Here is a 12,301-nt window from a genome sequence, read left to right as displayed (position 1 = left end):
TCAAACGGCCGATTCATCTAGAATGAGACAGATGTTTGTGAATGGGTCATTGAATCTTTGACTCAAACGATTTGTTCAAAACACTGAGTCATTCAAAACATTGTATTTATTTCTTGTCTCATCAATCAATCAATCAATCAATCAATCAATCAATCAATCACCTTTATTTATATAGTGCTTTAAACAAAATACATTGCGTCAAAGCACTGAACAACATTCATTTGGAAAACAGTGTCTCAATAATGCAAAATGATAGTTAAAGGCAGTTCATCATTGAATTCAGTGATGTCATCTCTGTTCAGTTAAATAGTGTCTGTGCATTTATTTACAATCAAGTCAAAGATATCGCTGTAGATGAAGTGACCCCAACTAAGCAAGCCAGAGGCGACAGCGGCAAGGAACCGAAACTCCATCGGTGACAGAATGGAGAAAAAAACCTTGGGAGAAACCAGGCTCAGTTGGGGGTCAGTTCTCCTCTGACCAGACGAAACCAGTAGTTCAATTCCAGACTGCAGCAAAGTCAGATTGTGCAGAAGAATCATCTGTTTCCTGTGGTCTTGTCCTGGTGCTCCTCTGAGACAAGGTCTTTACAGGGGATCTGTATCTGGGGCTCTAGTTGTCCTGGTCTCCGCTGTCTTTCAGGGCAGTAGAGGTCCTTTCTAGGTGCTGATCCACCATCTGGTCTGGATACGTACTGGATCCGGGTGACTGCAGTGACCCTCTGATCTGGACACAGACTGGATCTGGTGGCCACGGTGACCTCGGAATAAGAGAGAAACAGACAAATATTAGCGTAGATGCCATTCTTCTAATGATGTAGAAGGTACATCGGGTGTTATGTGAAGTGTTTCCAGTTCCGGTTTAACTAATTAATGCAGCCTAAAACTCCTTTAACGGATTTGGATATTAAAAGCATATTAGTATGTTATGTGTAAGCCAGGTTAAAGAGATGGGTCTTTAATCTAGATTTAAACTGCAAGAGTGTGTCTGCCTCCCGAACAATGTTAGGTAGGTTATTCCAGAGTTAGACGCCAAATAGGAAAAGGATCTGCCGCCCGCAGTTGATTTTGATATTCTAGGTATTATCAAATTGCCTGAGTTTTGAGAACGTAGCAGACGTAGAGGAGTATAATGTAAAAGGAGCTCATTCAAATACTGAGGTGCTAAACCATTCAGGGCTTTATAAGTAATAAGCAATATTTTAAAATCTATACGATGTTTGATAGGGAGCCAGTGCAGTGTGGACAGGACCGGGCTAATATGGTCATACTTCCTGGTTCTAGTAAGAACTCTTGCTGCTGCATTTTGGACTAGCTGTAGTTTGTTTACCAAGCGTGCAGAACAACCACCCAATAAAGCATTACAATAATCTAACCTTGAGGTCATAAATGCATGGATTAACATTTCTGAATTTGACATTAAGAGCATAGGCCATAATTTAGATGTATTTTTGAGATGGAAAAAGGCAGTTTTACAAATGCTATAAATGTGGCTTTCTAAGAAAAGATTGCGATCAAATAGCACACCTAGGTTCCTAACTGATGACGAAGAATTGACAGAGCAATTATCAAGTCTTAGACAGTGTTCAAGGTTATTACAAGCAGAGTTTTTAGGTCCTATAATTAACACCTCTGTTTTTTCTGAATTTAGCAGTAAGAAATTACTTGTCATGCAATTTTTTATATCGACTATGCATTCCATTGGTTTTTCAAATTGGTGTGTTTCACCGGGCCGCGAAGAAATATAAAGTTGAGTATAATCAGCATAACGGTGAAAGCTAACACCATGTTTCCTGATGATATCTCCCAAGGGTAACATATAAAGCGTGAAGAGTAGCGGCCCTAGTACTGAGCCTTGAGGTACTCCATACTGCACTTGTGATCGATATGATACATCTTCATTCACTGCTACGAACTGATGGCGGTCATATAAGTACGATTTAAACCATGCTAATGCACTTCCACTGATGCCAACAAAGTGTTCAAGTCTATGCAAAAGAATGTTGTGGTCAATTGTGTCAAACGCAGCACTAAGATCCAATAAAACTAATAGAGAGATACACCCACGATCAGATGATAAGAGCAGATCATTTGTAACTCTAAGGAGAGCAGTCTCAGTACTATGATACGGTCTAAATCCTGACTGGAAATCCTCACATAAACCATTTTTCTCTAAGAAGGAATATAATTGTGAGGATACCACCTTTTCTAGTATCTTGGACAGAAAAGTGAGATTCGAGATTGGTCTATAATTAACTAGTTCTCTGGGGTCAAGTTGTGGTTTTATTATGAGAGGCTTAATAACAGCCAGTTTGAAAGTTTTGGGGACATATCCTAATGACAATGAGGAATTAATAATAGTCAAAAGAGGACCTATGACTTCTGGAAGCACCTCTTTTAGAAGCTTAGATGGTATATGGTCTAACATACATGTTGTTGGTTTAGATGATTTAACAAGTTTATACAATTCTTCCTCTCCTATAGTAGAGAATGAGTGGAACTGTTCCTCAGGGGGTCTATAGTGCACTGTCTGATGCGAAACTGTAGCTGACGGCTGAATGGTTGCAATTTTATCTCTAAATAGTATCGATTTTAGAAATAAAGTAGTTCATAAAGTCATTACTGCTGTGGTGTTGGGAAATGTCAACACTTGTTGAGGCTTTATTTTTCATTTATTTTGCCACTGTATTGAATAAATACCTGGGGTTATGTTTGTTTTCTTCTAAAAGAGAAGAAAAGTAATCAGATCTAGCAGTTTTTAATGCTTTTCTGTAGGATATGTTACTTTCCCGCCAAGCAATACGAAATACCTCTAGTTTTGTTTTCCTCCAGCTGTGCTCCATTTTTCCAGAGATGTATAGTAACGAAGTAGAACTACTTCACTACTGTACTTAAGTACTAAAAGGCGGTATCTGTACTTTACTAGAGTATAATTTTTTTCTCCTACTTCCACTTTTACTTCAGTACATATTTTCGCTGAGTTTAATACTTTTACTCCGATATTTTTTTATGTGCTGCATCGTTACTCGTTACAATTATAAAAATGTTATGAATCATTCCATTACAAACCACTGCCAGAACTGTAGATGGCAGGTTTGATGAAGCTGGCACATCATTGAGCGAATCAAGCGATTAAGAAGACTGCGCGTGCTGACTGAACTGCTGTGAAGAGAGAGATGAACACCGAGCCGAGCCAGATAATGAGTCGTTCACGAGTCAAGAACCGGTTGCATCAGTTCTCGGATGACCAGTAACGTTAGTTCTTTCTGACAGTCCGATTCAATAAACCAGTTGAAGAAAACAGTTCACCGATTCTTTTGCGCTCGACGCAATGGCGTCATTGGCGTTGACTGCACCTGGGCTCATAACATTAACAAAGAATCAGTTCAGAATCAATCACCAAAAGAATCAGTTCGGTTCAGACGCTCTGTGTGTCGGTTTGCTTCACGCTAAATCACACATGCGCAGTATCATCAGCTCCTCGGTTCACGAATCGGACGCGTCTGACAGAAACGGTTCTTGACTCGTGAACGAGTCATTATCTGGCTCGGCTCGGTGTTCATCTTCAGTTCTCTCTTCACAGCAGTTCAGTCAGTGTACTGTTTGAGTAAATGAATTACTCCGGGATATTGGTTTGTTTTAACTCAGAGGGAGTGTCAGCCACATTAAACAAGTTAACAGCTTAATTCATCTGTGGATTAATGCGTATTGGAGATGCGAACCGTTTAAAACAATTCAGTTCGATTTGGTGAACTGTTTCAAAAAGATCCGGTTACATCGAATGATTCGTTTGCGAACCGGATATCACAAACTGCTTTGTTTTAACTGTCTTACAACAGACACGGAAGAGAAGACAATGCTGAATAAAGTCGTAGTTTTTGCTATTTTTGGACCAAAATGTATTTTCGATGCTTCAAAAAATTCTAAATGACCCTCTGATGTCTTATGGGTTTGAAACAACATGAGGGTAAGTTATTAATTACATAATTTTGCAAATTGGGCTAACTAACCCTAGTAACCGTTTTTTGTATACAAGAAGTTACAGCCAAAGGAATTGTGATTGTCCTTTAGGTTAATCATTTGAAATAGTAAAAACAATATGTTCAAACTTTTGACTACTTTCTTTAATAGCTACATAACACAATACTTCTACTTTTACTTTCAGTACTTGAGTAGTACATTTTAAAATAGACTACTTGCAATACTTAAGTACAAAAAATGTTGAATACTTTAGTACTTCTACTTAAGTGTGGTGCTTAAAGAGCACTTCAACTACTCAAGTCACTTTTTTGATAGAGCACTTGTACTTTTACTCAAGTATGGGTCTCTAGTACTTTATACATCTCTGCATTTTTCGGGCCGCTCTCTTTAGGGTGCGAGTATGCTCATTACACCATGGTGTCAAACTGGTTTCCTTAACCTTCCTTAAAGAGCCACACAGATGGGAAATCAAAAATTACCTGTATTACAGTGTATGATGTAGCTGTCCATCAGTGTAAACAATGTGCAAAGTAATTAAACCAAAAAGTACACGATTTATAAAGTTATTGGCTTCTAAAGTATGGAGTTGACTCTGAATCGCTGAAACGAGTCGTTATAGATTTCAAATCTTTTGCCCATCTCTATGTACGTCACTAGGAGCACTTTGCATAATAATCTCCGCTTACCGTCCTGGGAGAAACTGACCTCTGACCTGCCCCACCCCCCCACACACAGAGCTCTGGTTGGTGTGATAGCATCATGTCGAGGAGACTGTTTGTTTTATTTTTCACTGCCAAAGTATGAAGATCAGAAGAACCAATGGCTAAAATTCATTTTCACCACAATGCCAGAGCAGTACAACAAATCAATAGGTTACTGTCGTAACCCCGGTTCTCTGAAACATCGAGTGGAGAGATCCACCTATGGGAAGGGCATCCGTACCTGACCTCTGCAGAAGCATCCAATTGCACCAAGTCTGGCTAGACAGACAGAAGCGCGCAGCCAATGCCAGGTAAGGGCCCGCCCCCTTACCTAGGGGTATAATAATGGCTGCAGCGCTGCTTTTCCCCAGTTAAGTGTATTCGCTTCTCGTGTGGCAAGCGGGGCAAAGCTGGTGGATCTCTCCACTCGATGTTTCAGAGAACCGGGGTTACGACAGTAACCTATTGTTCTCTTTCATCATCTTGTGTTCGAGATCCACCTATGGGAGAGACATGGACAGCTCCCCGATTGCCCAATACACTCACAGTGAGGTTCTGAAAGCCAGAGAAGGACGGTCGCCCCAGAGAGGCGGTGCCTAACACGTCCCATACTCATAAACCTGCAATACTGATGCACAGTCGTGACTGCTGTGCATATGCAGCACATGAAAAAATGTTAGCATCACACACATGATAACCAATGTGCATATAAATACACCCAGAAAAAGGAATGTAAAAACATGCTAGTGACAGGGATGTGCATGGCCAGCCGGCCCATTCACTCCTTCTTCACCTCTTCCAGCGGGGTTGCAGGGAAGGGCTAAGAGGACCCCACCCCTAAAACCGAATGTGCTACCGAGATGCTGGTGACAACCAGCCAGTAATAACGCACAAAGGTATAAGGAGAAGACCAAATGGCAGCGGAGCAGACGTCCTTTAGTGACGCTCCCTGGTGGCTGCATTCCCTTTGATTCATAAGCCAAAGCTATAGCATTCACAAGCCAATGTGAGAGGCGTTGCTTAGAAATAGGATTCCCTCTATGAGTGGATGCCCATGAAATAAAGAGCTGGTCGCTCTTCCGGAAAGCACTAGTCCTGTTCATATATGTCCGTAAAGCACGGACGGGACACAGAGCATTTAGCCTCTCATCCTCTGGGGAGGAAAAAGGTGGAGGGTCAAAAGCGGACAGCTCCAACACCTCTGAAGTGAACGCAGGGAAGCGCTTCGGCATGAAGGCCGGATTAGGCTTAAGGGAAACCATATCTCCACTAAGAGAAAATTTAGTGCACGAGGGATGAACCGAAAGTGCATGTAGCTCACTGACACGTTTGGCTGATGCCAAGGCCAAGAGCAAAGCTGTCTTGAAGGACAGCAGCTTTAGGGAAATACTTCAAGAGGTTTAAAAGGATACTGAGACAGAGCCTCCAACACCATGGAGAGGTCCCACTCAGGCACCCTTCATAAATCTGCGGATTAGATGATGTTGACCGACTGTTGAGCCCTCAAAGCCCACATGAAAGGCTGAAATCGCAGCCAAGTAGACCTTAATTGTGGAAAAAGACCTGGCTTTTTCCAAGAGGTCTTGGAGGAAACACAAAATATCAGGAACTGAGCACTGATAAGATGTGAGACCACGCCCATCAAACCACCCTTCGAACACTTGCCACTTACTGCCATACAAGAATCGCATAGAAACGGCCCTGGCATTCTGTATAGTAGCAATCACACGCGGCGAAAGCCCCAGTGCGCTTAGGTTCGTCCTCTCACGGGCCACGCCCAAAGAGCCACCCTGTCCGGGTGTGGGTGATAAATCTCCCCGTTCGCTTGGGACAAAAGGTCTGTGCGGGGGGGAAGCGCCACGGCTCGGCATATAACAGAGGGATTATCTCCGCCAGCCATGGTGCTTTGGGCCACCTGGGTGCTATCAAAATGAGAGACAGGCCCTGCTCTCTCACCCTGGCCAGTGTAGGAATTATCAGGCACAGGGGAGGAAAGGCATACAGCAGCACTCTGGGCCACGGGTGGGCCAGTGCATCTACCCCGAGGGGTGCGTCCACGTCCTTTAGCGAGAAGAACATAGGACAATGGTAGTTTTCACGCGAGGCGAATAGATCTACGGTTGCCTGTCCAAATCTCATCCATAACATATCCACTATCTGCGGGTGAAGGCGCCAATCTCCATAGATTGGGTTTCCCCTTGATAGAAGATCCGCGCCTCTGTTTAGAAGGCCGGGAACATGAGTCGCGCGTAATGACAGGAAAACCTGTGCGCTCCACACTAGAAGCTTGTAAGCTAGAGCGTGAAGTTTCGACGAGCGCACGCCGCCCTGACGGTTGATATAAGCCACTGTCGTGGTATTGTCGCAGCGTACGAGCACATGATGTCCCTGCAGGCGAGGCAGAAAATGATTCAGAGCTTTCCATACGGCCATAAGCTCTAAATAATTTATGTGCGCTGAACGTAGTCTGCTCGGCCACAGACCGTTCACCGTTCTGCCCTCCTGGGTGGCGCCCCAGCATGTTAAGGACGCATCTGTCATCACAACTTTCCGCATCATAACTGTCCCCAGAGGGGTTCCATGTGCGTAAAAGTCTGCGCTCTTCCAGTGGCGCAAGGCTGCCGAGCAGGCGCGCGTCACTATTACAGAGCGGCAAAGATCGCGCGTCGGGCTGAAATGTAGTAACAAAACCCATTTCATGAACGCTCTCATTCTCAGGAGTCCCAGCGGTACAACCTGGATTGATGAAGCCATAAGACCCTGCAGCCTGAGGCATGTGCGGTATTGTACTTCCCCCCCCCCCTCTGAACTGCGACAGACAGTTCATTAGAGAGAGAAAGCGCTCTTGAAAGAGACGCGCTCGCATGGAGACTGAGTTCAACTCCAAACCCAGGAAAATGACATTCTGACTGGGTGTAAAATTGCTCTTGCTCACATTCACTCTGAACCCGAGAGATGTGATGTGCGTGAGCACACGGCAGGTGTCCTGCAACACTTTCTCTTTCGATTCGGCTATGATTAGTCAATCGTCTATGTATGTCAGAATCCTCATACCTGACATTCTCATGGGTGCTAAACCCGCCTCCGCACACAGACAGAAACACTGGGGGCTTAGACTGAGCCCAAACGGCAGAACTGTGAATTCGTAACATGTGCCTTGGTAGGCGAAATGAAGAAACTTCCTGTGTGGCGGATAAATGCTTATATCAATCACCTTTATTATATGGAAGAAAGCATCTTTCAGGTCGACCGATGTGAACCAGTCGTTCTGTCGAAGGTCCAAGAATAGGGCGGAGAGCGCCGTCCTTTTTTGGGACCAGGAAATAACGAGAATAAAATCCCTGATTCATCAGAGTGGGGGGCACCACCTGAATCGCTCCCTTGTTTAGGAGGGAGGATATTTCCTCTTTCAGAATGTGTGAGGCGTTCTCTTCCGTGTGTGAAGAGAGAACGCCGTTGAAATGCGGGGGTTTCATTGCAAACTGCAGTATGTATCCCTGCAATATAGTACGCATCACCCACTCGGGAGCCGAAACAGTTTGCCAAGCCCATTCGTGATTCGCAAGTGTTCCCACCCGAGCTGCAGCGGGGCTGTGTAAGCCCAGCTCGTTTATTTGTGATGCAATGGCGCCATCTAGTGGACACACCAGGGGCAACATGCAGGGGTTCAGACGGATTTCCTCTCTCCGCGGGGAGATGGACTATCTCTGTGGAGAGAGATCCTCTCTCCGTAACGAATTCATTTGATTAGTTTGTTTTAATGTGTTTTTTGTTTTTCTGTGTGTTTTGTGTTGGGGAAACACTGGGGCCAAAGCCTTTATTGGTTGGGTGAGGGGAACAGAGTGTATGCGGTGTGTTGACACTGCTTTTGCACTTTTCCTCACAACAGACCCCCTGAACGTGAGGGGGGAACACACAACGTTCATTAAACACATGGGCTGGGCAGCCTCGAGCGGAGAGGAATCGATCCATCCACGGGAGACCCTGCGTCTTTTGAACGGGGGTCCTGGGACAGGGAGAGAGTCCGAAGGGCTCGTGGCCCATGAACGCGGACTCGATGCCCCCATCAATCTAACATCAGGCAGGCCGCTTATGTTTCGAGTCGATGGGGGTAGGGTTAGATGGTCCTCCAGCCGCGGCGGGAGTCGATTTTTCCCCCTAGGAAGACATAACTTGAAGGCCTCGTCCTCCTTCTTTTTGTCGTCACACCGTTGTTGCATCAATGCGACGGCGGGGCCGAAGAGAGCCCGATCGGCCTCCATCGACGCGCCCCGCGATGCGCCGCTTCTCACTGTCAGGAAGGCCTGACAGGTTAAGCCAGAGCGTGCGCTCTCCCACCACAGAAAGTGCCATAGAGCGCCCGCAGGCTTGGACGGCCTGCCGAGCATTACCAAGGACAAGGTAGTTCACCGTGAGGATCTCCTTCCACAAGTGTAGAGAAGGAGTTCGCTTTTTTAGCTGTTGCCCTAATTCGTCCAAATTCTCCGCCTGGTTAGCGGAGAGGAGAGACGAGACGTTCAGGGCCCTGACAGCCAAGGCCGAGGACTTGTATGCGGCCTGGTGAACTGAGGCAGAAAAATGGTCCAGCTTTTTGGGCAAGACCGGCTTAGGGGGAGCGAGCAGCCCGCCCTGAGCGGGGTTAAGGTGCCTGGCGATGGAAGGCTCGATAGCGGGGGGGGTCGCCCATACCATGAGCTGCCATATCCTTTACTTCAAGGCCCGAAAGGCCGTGTTTGAAGTCGAGCGGTTCGCTCCAGTTGTGCCTCATATGCTTAGTGCACGCTGGAAGGACGGGGAAGAGTTGTTTCCCCGGACCAGGAGGAGATCCCAACACTTTTCCGTCGTAAATATCCCTCTACTGGTCACTCAATGTTGAGGCGAGCGGCCGCTCGCTCACACACTTCCAGGAGGATGGACTGAGGCAGGGCTGCGTGGCCGCTAGCCTGGGGAACGCCAGAGGGCGGGATGGCATCCTCGTCCTCTGAGACCCCGAGAAGGGCCGCATCATCCTCATCGCCGGAACCGGCCGGTTCGTTGGCGAGCATGAGGTTGCCCGCGAAGATGTCCTCTTCGGGGAATGCGGGATTGGGCTGGTCAGCCCAAACAAATGAGGAGACGCCCCGGGAGTCCCCCGGTAGCGCGTCGTCGTCACCGTGTCCCAGATCTGAGTCAGTAAAACCGAGCTCGGAGCACTGGGTCGCTGCAACCTTAAGACGGCATCGTAAAACATTTTTGGGCAGCATAAGGCAATGACTGCAATTTTCCGCGTTCTCCAAGGCTTCTTGAGCGTGTTTAAGGCCCAAGCAAACCACGCAGAACGGGTGAAGGACCTTAGCAGCGATGAGTGCTCCACACGCGGCCGGGCAGGCCAGTGATAGGCTATTCCCCGGAGAAGCGTTATGTATAGAAAGCGACATACCGGAAAAGAAATCGGAAAAATCCAGGTGAAAACGACGAGAACCATAGGTGGATCTCGAACACGAGATGATGAAAGAGAACCCTTTTGTTGTGTTCACAACATTTCACTGATGACTGCTTTTCAAATCTCGGTGAGTACAGCGGGATTTTCAAAGCGTTTGGCCATAAAAGATGGTTCATTACCAACTTTATTTAGACCAACGAGCATCTCCGAATCACAACGCGAAGTATGATTATGAAGTTATGTGTCTGTTTTCTCCTGAGCGTCTTATCAGTATGTGTGCTGTCTGCGCTGATCGTCATGTACAAACACGTCATTAAAATGAAGTGTAACTCCGTGAATACTCAAGGAAGAGACATGAGAGAGAGATCTATAGAAAGCTTGACATGTCTACTTTAAAACTAAACAAGTGCTGCCGAAAACAGATATTCTGTGATAAAGTAATCTATATGAAAACGCGGTGTCTGTTTTTCATGTCTCCCTTCACTATATCTAATGTGACCACGCCCCCGCGCTGAACGCGCTATTCAGATTCAAACTGAAGCGCGTGGCTTGAATACACCCACACAGAAGAAAAAGCAGCGAGACTGTTCAAGTTTTTTATTTTACTGTTTGCTTCGCGATGAGAGGAATAAGACATAATTCACCCCAAACAGATGCTAACGCATTGTTTACCATGGAGGTGTGTGCAGAACAACCAATCAAAACTGACTATGTTAGTTGACCAATCAGAACACAGTATGCTACCGAAAGGTGGGGTTTAAGGAAACTGAATCTTTTGAACAGCTTCGCGCGAACCGTTTGGGGATCTCTGAGAATTGAGGTAATTTTAAAATGATCATTAACATTGATTTCTCTGGATAATCTTATATGAAGCACCATTACTTCAAACGAGTTATACTTGAAGCCTGCCCTCTGAGAAATCCTGAAAACGTTGTTATAAATTGAAGCAACTCCTCCACCTTTGCCTTTTAGACGCGGCTCGTGTTTATAACAGTAATCTTGGGGGGTGGACTCATTTAAAATAATGTAATCATCAGGTTTTAGCCAAGTTTCTGTCAAACAGAGCACATCTATATTATGATCAGTTATCATATTATTTACAAAAAGTGTTTTCGTAGAAATGGATCTGATATTCAATAAGCCAATCTTTATCATTTGTTTATCCATATTGCATCTGTTTTTTATTTGTTGAACCTCAATTAAATTGTTAACCTTAACTTGGTTTGGACGTTTTTTGTATTTTCTAGTTCGTGGAACAGACACAGTCTCTATAGTGTGATATCTAGGTGAAAGAGTCTCTATGTGCTGAGAATTAACTGACCTCTGTGACGGGAGGCAGCTAGCAGACGGTCGGTTTAGCCAGTCTGTCTGCTTCCTGACCTGGGCCCCAGTTAGTCAAGTATAAACACTAAGACTATGTGCCATATTTCTAGACAGAAGAGCAGCACCACCCCAGGAGGGATGAAGACCATCTCTTTCAAACAGGTCAGGTCTGCCCCAAAAGCTCGTCCAATTGTCTATGAAACCTATGTTATTCTGTGGGCACCACTTAGACATCCAGCCATTGAGTGATGACAATCTGCTATGCATCTCGTCACCACGGTAAGCAGCCCTTATGAAAATTAACCATGGTTTTACTACAAATACACCCAAAAAACCATGGTTACTATAGTTATACCATGGTAATCACAAATTAACCATGGTTTTGATAAATTAACTATAGTTTAACCATGGTATTTGTAGTAAATCTGTGGTTATACAAATGGTAGTCAACACGTCAAAAAACCATGGGTTACTACAGTTTTACTATAATAAAACCATGGTTATTTTTCGTAAGGGAGGGAGGGGACCAGAGCATATTAGTATTTAGCGCAGTTGTTGTTGCTTGGAAATGCTTGTTTGTTTACAGTGTTGAGACATGCTCTTTTTCAGTTTTTATAACCAATTCTTACTGTGTTTCCAGATCCCTACCACTCGCAAACCACGCATCACACACTGTAGGCAGCGCAATCTAAACAATCTGCACACTTTGCCTATATCTGCTAATACAGTACTTTCTTTTTCTATTGGTCTCTGGAATTGCCAGTCTGCTGTAAACAAAGCTGATTTCATCACTTCTATTATTAGTCATTCAAAGCTTCATCTCATGATGGCCCTAACAGAGACCTGGATCAAACAGGAGGACACTGCTACACCTG

General features: G+C 45.1%; 1 pseudogene; it reads right to left on the bottom strand.

The window, feature by feature from the left end:
- Nucleotides 1-6,207: 6,207 nt before the first annotated feature.
- On the bottom strand, nucleotides 6,208-8,340 carry LOC113057553 (uncharacterized; annotated as a pseudogene).
- Between the last annotated feature and the right edge of the window lie 3,961 nt (nucleotides 8,341-12,301).

Source organism: Carassius auratus, chromosome 38 (genome assembly GCF_003368295.1).
Source record: "Carassius auratus strain Wakin chromosome 38, ASM336829v1, whole genome shotgun sequence".
NCBI lineage: Eukaryota > Metazoa > Chordata > Actinopteri > Cypriniformes > Cyprinidae > Carassius > Carassius auratus.
The sequence above is the reverse complement of the archived record's forward strand: the minus strand, read 5'-3'. Positions and strand labels throughout refer to the sequence as shown.